Raw genomic sequence first — 13,713 nt, forward strand, 5'->3', positions numbered from 1 at the left:
GGGAAAAGACCCATTTGCATCCTAGAAATCGCACACGCTGAAAGACCAATATCTTACCAAGGTCCGTGGTAAGAAAAATCCAAAACACATTGGTTGGATTTTAGGTCTGTTGAGTGTAACATAACAGAATTTGGGTCAGAAAGGAGCGAATGAATCAGGAGAGGTTGAGAAAGTCAGGCCTGACGCTGGTCTGCAAAGATAAGAAATAAGAGAAGCTGCTGTAGCAAGCAAACATGACTGTTGCTGAGCAAAGGGAAGGGAGGAGATAAGAGCCTAGTGGAGAAAATGAGGACAGCAAGATAAAGGAAGAAAGCAGGGATCACCCATGGAGAGCTTGTGGTATCATCATGAATAATAGAAGTCCAATTTCTGAAGAGCTCCATCAAAGATGTCAGACAATGGTCTCAAGTTTAAACAGGAGGGCTGATTTGTGGATTAACTAAGTGGCTCCCTGGACGGGAGAGGAGCGTTCCTCTCCGGGAGTGTCCACGTGTGCTCTGAGAATGACCTGAGCTAGAATCAGGCGGGCCTTTGTGGTGCTGCAGCTCTGAGTCCTGAGTGGGTCTGAGCGGGCTGTGGGGGGCAGGAATCTGCACTTACACATGCTTCCCAGGTGCTTCCTTCTGTCGCTAAAGTCTTCACACTGCTCTACGGGAGTGCAAAAAGATTTTAATCTAAAACGGAACCAGAGGATATGAAATGGAGAGTCTCACACATGTGCCCTCAGGCAAACGAAACATAAGAACTAAGAGATTGATTTCCAGTAAATGCCTGATTTACAGGAGACAGAAACTTATCCCTCAAACAATGAACATTCGTCAAGAATCTCTCCCCATCCTCAAACCAATGAACTTGCTGCTTGGATTCTGGTTGGACTCTCCCCTCTTTGCTCTCTTTGACCCTAAGAACAGTTCGTCCCAAACTATCAACAGATTCGCCCATAGCTTACTATAGTTTGCGTGTCCCACGTTGCACTTCCTCTGCTATTCCCACATAAACTCAATTTCTGGTCATTTGAGCTTGCTTCAGTTTACTTCTTTATTTAGGTTGACAGAGCAAGAGAGGGGGCACTAACTACCCCAGGCCTATCAAGGGGGAGCCTGAAGGAAAGGACCAGCCACTTCATTACCTACTTTACTTGCATTAGCTCTCTGCAGCCTGTCTCATAGGATGTAAACACTGCAGTAAGAACCTGCCATCTCTGACACTACACCTGCAGAAGCACCAAGTCCCCAGGGAGGCCCAGATGCTCATACAGAGGAACAAGGCTACACACAGACAGTGAGATGGGGAGAGGAAGGCAGTGATGGCCAAATATATGGTGAATTCCATCATAAACCAGCAGAATCCAAGCTTTGTTGGACTCTAGAAGACAGATGATCTCCCTGTACTGTTCACTGATCTCTGCAAATTCCACCCATTCATGCAATTTGTAAAGGTGAGCAAGATGAACAGCAGAACCAAAACCCAAGAAAAGGCTGGGTAGAATCCAGAAAGGAACACAGGATTGTACAGCCAGTAACCAAGGATCAAGTATGTCTGAGAGTTCAGCAAGTGTCCAGCCTTCTTATTCTTCCCCTTCCCCTTTGCTTCTTCTTTCTTCTTCTCCTTCTTCTTCAGCCCCTCAGTCCAATGTATATTCCATTTTGTTGAGCCATAAGGAAAGAACACTGGAAGATTCTTCTTCTCCTCCTTCTCCTTCTTCTTTTTTCCTCTCTTTCTCTACACAGGAAGTCCCAGAAACACTGGATAGGTCTTCAGTACCTGGAAGTGATCATATCAAGCTTGCCAGTAGCCTATATTCAGAAGCTCCCAGTACTGGGCAGCAAGGCAATGTACTTGCTTTATATAATCCCGCAAAGAGTTATTACAGGCTATGTAGGCCTTTAATGAAGACAGTCTGATGACACAATATTTTTTTCCCTCACTTTCATCAAGGCAAATAATTAACAACATCAATTTTGGTCCCTCACTCCAAAGTATATTCCATTTTCTTGAGCCAAAGGAAAGAACACCGGAAAATTCTTACATGGTGAGCCTTCATCCCCCAGGCATTTTTTTCTCCACCTGAGTTCAAAGAACTTCTTTAGCATTTTTCATTAGTATTTTTCTCTGGCTTTGAAGGATCCTGTATGGTGATTCTGAGTCACAGTTTTTATCACAAGAAAGCCAGATCTCTGTGGAGTCTGAATCTACAGGTTCCACTTTTGATTTCCTAACAGACACCACAAACTAAATTTAAGTGTTCTAGCAAAAAAAATACCAAATGGTGCCTAAGCACAAAGCCTTAGAACAGCTGAAGAATTCCTAAATCTTAGGTGAATGAGAAAAACATAAAACCTTCATTTTTTCATGAACAGCCACAGAGAGTTGTGATCCGAAAAAAGAAAGAGAGGAAATAAAATTCTGTTGTCACAGTAGAAACCACAGGAAAAATGAGTTTAACTCATCAGAAGTTGGAGACTGACCACCAAAACCTGATTACTCTTGCTAATGAGGACTGCCAGCAAATTGCTCAAAGAATCAAATTAGGATGTAAGGGATATATTTGTCTCTAGAAGAGCAATGTGGCTATAAGATAAGAGACATACTAACTAACATTTAACCCTGGATAAGACCTGCAATGAAATTACAGTCAAATCATACTCTCTCCCAGCCTGTGAATAGAAACGATTAAGTAAGGGCTTTTGTTGATTATTTATTCCTCATTGTGGATGCAAATTTAAGGCTGGTTTTTGTAACATTAATAGAAGAAAATTGTATATCTACCACACATAGAAACATTAATTGGGGGGAAATAAATAAGAAACATCAAAGTGGCTGCCAGTTTGTAACTGTAAATGGGCCTCACGAAAGGACATTACATAAGAAAGAGAACAGGAAAAATACATAGAGGTACTACAGGGGGTGGGAGGTAACTTCTAATTATAGCTTTCCATTCTTCTAAATAACCATGGGAGAGAACTCTTTTTTTTTCAATAATTCATACACGTATACACATTTTGTTCCAAAATAAGAAAGCAATTTCATTATTTCTCAGACCTCAAATAAAATTAGGATAAGTTATTTTTCTATTTGGATTCATCCTGGCTGCAAAAGACGACATTTAAGAGTCTGGTAGAATTTGATGCGTGTTGTGGTGGTGGTTATGCTGAAATGTGTTCCAATAAAAAAATCAATGGAGTGTCAACTTCTCATTGGGGTGTCATTCTTTCCTCCTGCTAAGAATCCTCCCGAACCCACAGTCAGTAAAACCGTGAAACGCCAACGATTCCTTCTATTAATTTTACAACACTTTGTCGGAGGATGACTATAATGGCAAAAAAAAAAGTCTTTGAAAAAGAGAAGCATGATAATAACGGTGAAATAGACATTAAAAGAAAATGTTCTAAAACGGAGTTTCAGGTGCACAAAGTCACAGTTAATGTCAATTACCTGCCATGAGAGACTTTGAACATATTTAAAGTACGAAAGCCATCATACATTTTAAATAGCGTTCTATTATTACCTTCACTTCATTCAGTAAGACTATAAACTCCTAAAGGACAGGGCTCAATTCATCTACTAATCTTATTATGTTCTAGCCTAGGGGTAGACACAGCGTATATTCAATGAATGCTTTCTGAGTTAATGAGTGAACTTGACCAAGAAGCTAAGCAAAACAGCTTGCTGATTAGATCAAGGGTTGAGAAATCTGATTAGGATGATTTGAATTATATCCTAGGCCTTGCGTTTCAGTGATATTCTTTCCCGAGAGAGCCAGAAATCCCTCAAAGCAGCTCTTTAAAGATAAAGGCAAAGAGAGGTAGAATCCAGTGTTGAGAAGCCTGAAAGAACTCAAAACGGCTTTGTGATCAACATTAAAATGGAATCTTTTGCTACAACATTCGTAAAGGGCATATGATACTGTTAATATTTTGGTAATGTATTTATCAAAAGAAACATGCAGCATGTACTCTTCATAAAGAGAATCTTTTTTTAATTTATGGGAAAACACATAAGTAAGTGGTTATTTAGCCAGGATACTCTCTAATTATCCATTTTGCAAATTTCTCTCAATTCAGTTTGGTTCTCCTCTTATTCCAGGTTGACGCGGCTCCCGTAATCAAACCATCTCCATCTTTCCAGCTCCCTCTCCCAGGGGTGCTACCTGTGGGAATAGAATGAGAAGCCCGCCTGCTGGGAGGAGAAGCTCCAGCGAGTCAGGAGGTCCCCTAAGCCACGAAGTCTCTGAAAACAAGCAACTTTCACAGTAAAGATTGGTGAACTCATCTCCTTGCTCTAGAACAGGAACCAGCTGCCTCAAAAGTTACTCTGTACCTTGGTTTAATTCCCCAAGTGCCTCAAGCAAGATCTTAACTTATGGTGCATGTTGGTGTTTTTCCCCCCGATTCATTGGCATTAACTTTGCCTATATTCAGAGCAGCCCACAATGCTTCTAGGCTGATCCAGACAAGCTGCCTGCCATGCTAAGGAGAGTCTACTCAATAAAAAATTGTTTCACGCCCCACACAAATTCCAAATATCCCACCATAGATTTATGTAGAGGAACAAACCTTGTGTAATTATTTGAGCCTAAATCTTAATTCATTTTACATATGAACACAGAGTATTTTTTGACCATCTTAACGTATATATTAACATTTTCAGGAATATAATTATCATTGAAACAAAGGTTGGCTTTAGTTTCCTAAGGGTTGAAAGTCATTCAGAAAATCACCACTGGCATTGAATCTTCAACATGTTATACCTGTATTACTCTACATTTGTAGCTGTTTCTTTCACAGTGATTCTCCAACAGCAGTGTTCAACCTCTGCCTGCAGTGGGGCTTGAGGATCAGTCGATTTAAAGGCCTTCCAGGTATTTCTAGCATGAATCGTGGACTACATGGAACCACTGTTCTACATAGAACCACTGTTCTACATAGATGTACAAGCATCTGACCACTTCATTATGTCTGCTAATGTGACTAAGCCCTGGCATTTATATACTGAAATATATTTATTCATTCAACAATGTACTTACTACTGAATGTCTATTTCATACCAAGCACTGTTCTAGATGTTTAAGATACATAAATGAATAAAGCATATATAAATTGCTGCCTTTGTGAAGCCTCTAGCAGGAAATACATTTTGCCAGGCACTGTTTCATTTTACATTTCTTATGTATCCCTCACAATGAGGTAGGTACATTTATGATCCCCTAATTTACAATTTAAAAAAACTATAGCACAGAACGGTTAAGCTACGTGTCCCAGATCACACAGATGGGAAGAGGTCCAAGTGAGATTTGAATCCAGGCATCTTACTCCAGATTATACATACTTAACCATTACACAACCCCACACTTGTATGAAATGGTGACAGCACACACTTACATAGCAAGAGAGACATATGATACAATTAGCCTCTTACGATCCTAATTTTGTAACTGCCTCAATTATAAATGTCTGAGCTCCACAAGAAGCTTCTAGAGAGAGGCCAATTTGGGAGGCATTAGATGGCACAGGTTGAGAACACACCCTACCTTACCCATCACCAGCTATGTAGTCAAGTTGCTTGACCTCTCTTAGCCTCCGTTTCCTTCTATTTCAAATAAGAATAATACTATCCAACTCCGAGAGTAGCTAGGATCACTTTTTTTAAACGTATGCAGGAAGCCTGGTACATGGCAAGCACAATAAATAATCACGGCCATTGTTATCCTCTCACACATACTGGCTGCCCCCAAAGCTAGGTATGTGGGAAATCTCTGAATAAATATGTGCTTTTTATTCAATTGCTCTCAAATATTCCAGGTTCCCTAGACTCTTCTGTTCATTCAGTAAACATTTAACAAGCCTCCATTACGTGTCAGGCAGTTCAAAGGGGTTATTCAAACACGAGATCCTTCTCCCAATCACGGTAAATAATTCCACAGTTGCCAAAGCAATCATTCTTCTTCCCCGACTTGCCTAACTGCCTAGAGCAAAATTAAGCAGCACCACATTCTCCCCTCAGACAAATTTACCAACATATTTTTTAAAAATGCAATCCAAATGACATTGGAATTATTTCATTGTATTCATGTAAATGAACGCAATACCAAAAAGGCATTTGTTTGTTTGTTTAATCTGTAAAGCAGACTGCTAAATGCCCCTGAGAACTTGTGAACCCAATGCTGGGATTTATTCCCAATCCTAATTCATTATCAGCACATTCCTAAAGCAATGCTGGCATGGGGTTGGCGTGGGATGTGGCAATAAACCTCACTTTTAAATGAGGCAAGATTTCTTTTACTGGGATTCTCTCAGGAGCTAATGATATTCTTCTCCTTAAGGTATCAGTTGAGGGGAAAAGTAAGCCTTGGGAATGGAGAAGAAGTAATCAAACTGTTTGGAGTTGAATTGTGTTCCCACCACCAAAATTCATCTGATGAAGTCCTAATCCCCAGTATATCAGAATGTGACCTTATTTGGCGATAAGGTCTTTACAGAGATAATCAAGTTAAAATGAGGGCCTTAGAGTGGGTCCCTAATCCAATATGACTGGCGTCCTTATGAAAGCGAAGATTTGGATAGACATACACATAAGGAGAACGCCATGTGAAAATAAAGGCAGAGATCAGGGTGATGTGTCTACAAGCCAAGGAAGGCCAAGGATTGCCAGCAAACCACAGCAGCTAGAGGAGAGAGGCCTGGACCAGATTCTCCCTCACAGTCTCGGAAGCCCCTCCCACAGGCTGGCACCTTGATCTTAAACCTCCAGCCTCCAGAACTGTGAGACAATAAATTTCTATTGGTAAGACACTCAGTATGTGGTACTTTGTTATGGCAACCTCAGCAAATACACATCTTTAATAGCAAATACACACATTTCAAAGCTAAGCCCACAATTTGGATTTACTATGACAGGGTTTGGCTAACTTCAAAATGTTGACTTCTCTTTTCCAATTGCCCCCGTGAAACTTTGAGTACCTTCCTATCATAATTCTACCCTTCAGAAACTAATAATACTTAAACAGAAACACATTCTTATGGAAAAACCACTGTCAAAAACAACATTCTCACACAAATGGTGAGCATCCGACAAAGTTTTATTTAACTCATTAATGAGGTAACCAACAGGGGAGAAAAATCAAAGTGTGTATAAGAAATTGTGTATGACAAATTGACTATTTATAATAGAAAGGAAATGCCTAAATAGACTGCTAAATCTGCTGTAACAGTAGTTAACTTTCCACAGGTTAATAAGACCTTAGCCCCTGTGGCATTAACTTTTCTTTGATCTATAAAATCATGACACATCAGCTTTTCACAGGTTAACCTCTAACTTTATGGGGATATAAACTGCCAGCACCTCTATCAGTTGTGGATAATTAATCAACTCTACAGAGACAACAAAATTACAGTACCCAAGAGTATCAGGTAAGAGTCAGTTACTAAGAAACAAGGTTCTGCTTCTACTGGAGCAGGCTAATTAGAATATGCTCTAATAAAATAACATTTAAAAAAATCAAACAAGACCCCTTTTTCCATCGTCAAAATTGGGGATAATTTCATTCTCACTACTCATGGTTCAAACTATTAATTAGAATTTGTTCTGCAGCTTCACATATGTCTGGAATATTCTGGAAAATCTCATAAAATACATGATCTTACTCTGAAGACAACAATAATAATAATCTATTGGGCACCTAGTATGCATTGCACATTATTTTAACCGTTTTCTCTTAAGCTGGAAACCGATGTTATCAAGTTTACTGGACAGTTTGTGGGGGAGTGAGGGCAGCAGGACTGGCAAATAAGAAGCTGAACTGTGATGAGATTATAACAGAAACCTCAGCTGATCTCACATAAAGTTCTGGAGCCAGAATGGCCCTTCAGAGTTGTCCCAATTTCAGGCAGAGACAAGACTTTGAACCTCCACATCAACCAGTCTTTGGTTATGGGCAGCCCCCTGGAAGGGCATAACACGGGCAAGAGATTCTTTTATGCTGGGGCAATGCCTGGGGACCATCAGCAGCCAATACTCCTTGAAGCTGGAAAAATAAGCACCTCGGTCCTGAGAAGGCACGTGGGCAACCACCCACGGTGTCCACTAAACACCTCTAATACTCCTGACAAACTTACGAAATGGGTAATTTTATTATGTCCATTTTACGGATGGAACAACTGACATTAGAAAGGTTAAGGAACTTACATAAGCCATACAGCTCAGAAGTAATGAGGCCAAGACTGGAGCCCAGAGGTCTGGTTCCAAAGACTCCATCAATCTGCATTCCCTCTGAAAGGGTAAAGGAGGGAAGAGAAGGGAAGGCAAAGTAGGAGAGGGAGGGAAGGATGGACAAGATGGTACAAGGACTGGGCAGGCAGTGGCTTGAAGTGACCCATGAAATGCTCTGGTGTGGGGGGCAGGGGCAGAAGGACATTTTAAGAACACAGTCTAATGTCCACTTGGAAGTTGTATTGCTGTCATGGAAGTACGTCCTTTGCCTCTGTCGTATTTCCCACCCGCTCTTACATCTTCAGGGAAGTCTACTCCTGGCTTAAACGCAGTGAGGTTTTATGAATGTGGAAATCGAAGAAGGGGCTGAATTTTACATCTAGGTCAATGAATATAGAATCGACTGCCTACTGGGATAGAAAGATAATCCGAAATTGAACAAATTTAGAAAAAGCATGAGCCTGCGAACAGAAATAACCTTAAGAACATAAGCCCTTTGGGAATCCACAGAATTTAGGGGAAAGAATTTAGATTTCCAGAGGGTTGTTCCCAGTAAAACTAGCAACAGGAAATGCTTGTCTTTACAGCCCCCCTCCCCATTTCCATGCTAGGACACTTCCCTACCTCCTTCAATTTCCCATCACCCTGGCACCTTTGCTGCTTCCACCTCAATCTTGTTCAACTGGTAATGCCACTGAACAGATAACCCAACAGTTTTGTCAACTGAAAACAGTTTAGGATATTTCCCTCAAAAGGGTATGTACAGTCTCTAAAGAGACTCATGGAAATGCAAAAACCGTCATGATCCAAAGAAATGGAGTCAAATGATATTCAAAGTAGTTAAAATAATTTTCCTAAGCTACAATCCAGAATATTGTAAATATAGATGGGGTGAGGGTGGGGTTAGAGGCAGAGACCTACTGCCTACTTCGAGACCAGCCCTAGGCATGATGGCTAGGTTTAGAGAGAGGCTCGAGAGCATGTGTCTTCTCCACTTGTATCAGTGAGAAAAGGGTCCTGGCAAAACAGAGAACTCACCTCAGATGGTTCAGATGAAGAGACCCCCATAAATGAATTACTTCAAAGTAAGGTTAGGGAATAAACCACTCCCTGATCTCGAGACTTACATTCCTGACCTCGAGACTTACAATAAAGCTAAAGAACCCAGGAACATGCGGTATTGAAGAAAAGAGATGTCAAAGCACCCAGAGACTAGAGAGCTGGTGAATGTTTGTCTTGGTGCAGTAAACCAGAATCAGTAACAAATCAATGTACATCTCAGCCTTCTCTTTAGCAGACAAAGGAAGTCCAGGCTCATCAATCTCTTCTCACATTGCTTATTTTTCAAATCTTTTAGTCACATTTGCAACTCTACCAGACTTTCTCTGAAATCAACTTGGCTGTCAGCTGTATCTCTGGGTCCAAGGTAGAGGGCAAAGTACCTTATTTAAGGTCAAATAGCTAGTTGGTGGTAGAGCTGGGAATAGAAATCAGGTCTCTTCACCTCAGCCCAACTTATCTACATTATCACTGTATGGCTTTCGTCCATCCCATCCAGCTTGGTCAGCAAGTGTACATGTTCTTTCCATTTTCCCTGCCCCCCCAGCAACTAACTCATCACTACCCAGTTCCTCATGCTTCATATGCATCCTGCAGGGCTACTTACGAAAAAGGAAATCATGACTAAAACCTTCAACAAGCTAGAAAGAGAAAAAAAGTCTTCAATCTGATAAAAGGTATGTCTGAAAAATATACAAGTAACATCATACACACATAACATTTTCCCCCTAATATTGAAACAAAGTATGTCTACTCTCACCACTTCTATTCAACATTGTACTAGAAGTTCTAGCCAGTATAGTAAAAGAGAAAAATAATTAAGAAAAAATATATATATATTGGGAAGGAAAAAGTAAAACTTTTAATCTGCAGATGGCATGATTGTGTAAAATCCCAAGTAATCTACAAAGATCTATCAGAATTAACACGTGAGTTTGCAGTCATAGTGTCCAGAAGCCATATACAAAGATCAACTGTATTTCTATACATAAGCAATTACAAATTGAAAACTGAATATTTTAAAATACCATCAAAAATGACATTCAAAAAAATGAACTATTAGGTATAAATCTAAGAGAATTTGTATAAGACCTTATACTGAAAACTACAAAACTTTACTGAGAGAAATTAAAGAAGTTGTTAATAAATATATAAATATTTGCATATTGAAAGACTCAATACTGTTAACATGTCAAATCTTCCCAAAATGATACATGAATTCAACACAACCCCTGTCAAAACCCAGCTGATATTAAAATGTATATATTAGAAATGAAAATAATACATAAAGTAGTCAAAAATCTTGAAAAAGAAGAAAAAGTTGAAGGACTTGCTCTACCCAATTTAAAACTTACTATAAAGACAAATCAAGAGCATGTGACATCAAAGAAAGAAATGACAATTAGATCAATGGAAAAGAATAGAGATTCCAGAAATAGAGCCACACATGTATGACTTCAAAAGCGGCACTGAAACATATCAATGGGGAAAAGAATATCCTTTTAACAAATGATCTTGAAAAAAATGGTTATTCATACTGGAAAAAAATTTAATTTGATCCCTATCACACACTGTATACAAACAATGCTTTAAGAGGGATCACAGATACAAACCTAGCAGGTAAAACTATTGTTTCTAGAAGAAAATATGACCTTGGAGTAGACAATGATTTCTTTTAGATAGGATGCAGAAAGTTCTAGGCATACAAGAAGAAGTCGCCAAACAGGAAATCATCAAAATTAAAAACTTCTACTTATCAAGACAGGTATCAAAAGATACTTCTCACTCTGCATTCCCATTCCTGTGCCAACAGTGGAAAAGGCAGAATCAGAACCTCTGAAAAACTGCTCCTTCATAGAAGCAATGAGAACACTGGCTCAATTGTGAAAAATCGTTATTTTTCAGAACTCTGGAAATTACCAATTGATCGGATGAGGTTGGCAGCAGCACTGGCCTTGGCTAGCCACAGGGCAGGCTGAGCTCCTCGTCTTGGACCAATGGTAGCTTCAGTCTGCTCCACTGACCAGGGCGTAGCCCACACTGCTCCCTCTGCATTAACCATCCCGACCAAGAGTTTGTCTTCTCGCCCACCTGATGGCAGGATGGAAGTTGCATCAACCTGCAGTCTTCTAATGTCCAGGGTTTGTTGTTTGCCTCCAGCTCACCCAGGATATTTCACTGTGATGATACTAGCAAGACTGCACTTGCTCCACCAAAAAAAAAAATTAACTACCTGTTTCTGAGAGCCTGAGTGGGATCAATCTTTTAAAATTTTAGGGAACCAAAAATTTGCGGGGATCCCAACATTTGCCCCCATTTTGCCTGGCAGTCCCCTACCAAGTCATCTCTTCACAATTTTGTTTCTTCTACTGGATGGCCTGGCAGCCAAGTCCATGAGCTAAGTGTATGCCCTAATGCGGGTTGTCTTGCCGGGCCTTTGTGCAGACACCCCCAACTTGCAGGACTATTCCCTCTGAGCCCTCTCCCTTTCCCCCTAGTAGCAGCTAGAGAATGAGAGAAGCAATGAAACTTTCTTCACTAACATTGTACTCTGAACAAAGCAACATCTTCTCTTCTACCCGCCCTTTCTATCGATTTACAGGAATGGAGAGAAGGGCTGGGTAGAACAATTTTCTGATCTTAGCCCTCCCAAGAGGTGTCTGATCTTAACCTCTGGCAGCTCTGCAAACTTAGAATGTGTGGTCCTTAGTGTGTTTGTGGTCTTCAGATTTGAGACTTGGCCATAAGTCCAAGGTAACAAGAAAAACCCCATTCAGTAAGGGCTTTTGAGAAAGGGGGAGGCGGTACATTTAGGAAAAATAAAGTGAGTTTCAGAATCAGACTCTTAGACATTCAGTATTTATATTCAATGCCTACTATGTACTACACAGAAGTACAATGAATTTCTGGTTGTAGAGAAGGAAACAAAATGCTCATGGTCCCTCCTCTTGTTGAGCTTATGGCCCCGGCACAGAAAACAGATAATAAATAAGTAAATAAACACATGAATTATTGCTGAGAGATACAACTGTTATGAAGGGAATAACAGGAATAAGTGGTGCAGGAGGGGAATGACGGTGATGAGGGAAGCTACCAGGAAGAGGTGACAGAAGTAGGATTTAAAGTAACCTGGAGTCGAAGTCTCGTTCTCCCACCTGCTAAATATATGATCTACCTATGACTTAATGTCGCTTAGACTCAATTTCTTCATCTGTAAAACAGGAAGACTAATTTACACTACATGGGGTTGTTGTGAAGATTTAATTAAGTAAGAATATTAAAGGCACCTTTTTCCTGTTACTTTCCTAGAACACAATAAAGGTTTTAAAAAGGCGTCTAAGGCATCTATTTTCATTAAACAGAGGATTCGCATTGTAAAGTGGAAACTGAACTGGACCAAAATAAAAATTAAAAAAAAAACACAACAGATTCAGGACTTATTAACTTTATAACTCTGAGCAAGCCACATAACAGCGCCAAGCTTTCTTTTCCTCAACTGTAAAAGTGAGAAGACAGTACCTTACAGAGTATATGAGGCTATAAACTACTTTATAAAATAAAAATATTTATTCGCAAAGCTCCAGTGTCCTTGATATGATAAAATAATGAACATTCACTCTTAAGCAGAGGTGGATTTATCATGAAACTAATGAAGCTTAAACTTTAAGGCATCTAGATCACTTGTATGTGTCACTGTGAGTCACAGAATTTTGCACGTGGGAGAGTTAGACAAGATGCAGTGAGGGAGTATTTACATGTAAACATTTCTGGTATATTGTCTAAAGAGAACTCAGGGAAAAACAGGGGCTAAGTCTCAAAGACTCCATTCATGCATCTACAGGAAAAATATCTGTCTTGGATATTGGTACCAATTGATAGAAGGAAAAAAATCTTCCCTGAATATTTGGCTGTAAGCTAGCCTTTACATAAGTTTGCTCCCTGGGCTGTCCCAAAGACTTCAACCCAAATAATTAGTTTGAAGTAGGTATGGGTTAATAAATTTCCCTGAGTGTCTAAGAGTAAATACAAGTCTTCCCTATATTCTATATTCTTTAAAAAATATAGTTATTTATTTATAGCCTCTTGTTCTTTAATCTTAATTTTAATCCCTTTTTTTATTTCTTTAAGGACACCAAACATAGTTGTTTTATATTCTAGTTATGACCATTTTAGTATTCTAGAGTCTGTTGTTTTTGCTGGCTTGTACTCATTGAGTCCTTTTTATTCTCCTGTGTTCGTGATTTCTGATAGAGATTTCAGGTGTCTTGACACTTTCTTGGAATTCTTCTGAGACCTTCGTTTAAAACTGGTTTCTCAGGCTTCCCTGGTGGCGCAGTAGTTGAGAATCTGCCTGCCAATGCAGGGGACACCGGTTTGAGCCCTGGTCTGGGAGGATCCCACATGCCGCGGAGCGACTAGGCCCGTGAGCCACAATTACTGAGCCTG

At 39.9% G+C, this 13,713-nt stretch overlaps 1 protein-coding gene across 9 annotated transcripts in view; it reads right to left on the reverse strand.

Moving 5' to 3' along the window:
- Window positions 1-13,713, reverse strand: part of DGKI (diacylglycerol kinase iota) — a 477,321-nt gene that overhangs the window by 296,547 nt on the left and 167,061 nt on the right. The gene's annotated exons all lie outside the window — the stretch shown is intronic.

Source organism: Balaenoptera borealis (assembly GCF_965194805.1).
Source record: "Balaenoptera borealis genome assembly, chromosome: 7".
NCBI classification, from domain to species: Eukaryota; Metazoa; Chordata; class Mammalia; order Artiodactyla; family Balaenopteridae; genus Balaenoptera; species Balaenoptera borealis.